Source organism: Hyaena hyaena, unplaced genomic scaffold, assembly GCF_003009895.1.
Source record: "Hyaena hyaena isolate Hyena2069 unplaced genomic scaffold, ASM300989v1 scaffold_2128, whole genome shotgun sequence".
Taxonomy (NCBI): domain Eukaryota; kingdom Metazoa; phylum Chordata; class Mammalia; order Carnivora; family Hyaenidae; genus Hyaena; species Hyaena hyaena.
In genome coordinates, this window is record NW_024082758.1 from 17184 (window position 1) to 18953 (window position 1770).

General features: G+C 35.4%; 1 non-coding gene across 1 annotated transcript; it reads right to left on the reverse strand.

Moving 5' to 3' along the window:
• Window positions 1-397: 397 nt before the first annotated feature.
• On the reverse strand, window positions 398-506 carry LOC120227257. The gene has a single exon (XR_005527211.1). It is a non-coding gene; the product is annotated as a U6 spliceosomal RNA (small nuclear RNA).
• Between the last annotated feature and the right edge of the window lie 1264 nt (window positions 507-1770).

The following is a 1770-nucleotide window of genomic DNA, read 5'->3' on the forward strand; positions in this document are numbered from 1 at the left end:
ACTCTTGAATGCTGACAAAAACTGAGGACTGATGGATGTGGGGGGGAGGGGGGGATGGGCATGAAGGAGGGCACTTTGGGGATGAGCACTGAGTGTTATGTAGAAACTAATTTGACAATAAACTATTTGTAAAAAAAAAAAACTGAATAAACATTTAAAAAAATTTAAATAAACAAAAAAAAAATTTTTTAAACTTTGTTCATTTTTGAGAGAGAGAGAGAGAGAACACAAGTGGGAGTGGGACAGAGAGACAAACAGCATCCAAAGCAGGCTGCAGGATCTGATCTGTCAGCACAGTGCCCAATGCAGGGCTCAAATTCACTAACTGTCAGATCATGACTTGGGCCAAAGTCAGGCGCTTAATTGAATGATTCACTGAGGTGCTCCCAAGGATATTTTTAATATGGAACTCTTCATGAATTTGCATGTCATTCTTGCACAGGGTATCCATGCTAATATTCTCTAAATTGTTCTAATTTTAGTATATGTGCTGCTGAAGTGAGCACTTGTAATGAATCTTAAAGACTACATCAGCTAAAAATGAGGAAGAATCCAAATAGTGACAAATAATGGTAACTAATAATGCAACACAGTGATATACAGAAACACTGTATTATTTTGGAAACAAGATAATAAAAACTGTATTGCACTATATGATAGCACAGAGCAGCCTGATATCAGTACTGAAGCATCATAGGGTCACTCTATCCTTGACCATGAATATTTAATGCTTTTAATCAGCTCACAAAATGAAGTCTTACCACTCCTTGGAAATCTATGACAAAAAGGAGCTCTTTTCCAGTTTTAATAACTAAACATTTTAGGAGGAAGATAGAAATATGTTAGCCTCTTCTCCAAGGAATCAAGTGTTGTCCTTCCACATGAATGAATACATACATACATACATACATACATACATACATACATAGAAGGCTGGCTTAGTTCTGACTATATGACTGTTTAGTTCTCTCAGACACACATTCTCTCCCAGCTTCCTGGTAGTCAGGTGCAACTGAAACAATCTGAAATTGTTTGCTCTCATTGTCATCATTTGACCCTTGCTTCTGAACTCAGTCCAGCATTTTTTTGTATCACTGCATGAAATACCATAAGTCATAATTCCAGGAGCCCTTCAATGACCTGTTTGGAGAGACTGGTTAATGGGAGTGAGTCTAGTACAGATTTTTGGCATCAGAACTTGGTATGGTATGACTCAGTATACAGGAACTATAAATGACTGTTTCTCTCCCTATGGCTTTGAAAGGAGGTCAAAGCCCATGTTAGGAACTTTCCTATTGCTGGAGAATGAAGAGATTCCCAAAATACAGAGTAAAACACATAGACTTACAAATAAAAGTTGGTCTCAAATTTCAAGGATATAAGGATATTCTTATTTTTTGAGTAGCTATGCAGTGCATTTTCCCTCAAACTACACACCACGTAAATGTGCTTCCAAAAGTTTTCTGAGAACAGAATCCATCTGAGGGAATTCATCCCAAAGCAAAGCTACCAAATCATATTTCTTCCAATTTCTATGCTATTTTCACCAAATATCCATCTCTAAGACAGCAATCCACTCCTCCCCTCTAGGACACTAGAGAACATGAAAAGATGAATGGAAATAAACAATAATAAATCACATGTTGGATATATATATATATATATACACATATATATACATATATATACAAATATATGTTAAACGAGTTTGATTTATGAAAATTAATAAGCAATTTTTGAAATTAATAACTATAGTTTAAGAATACTAAA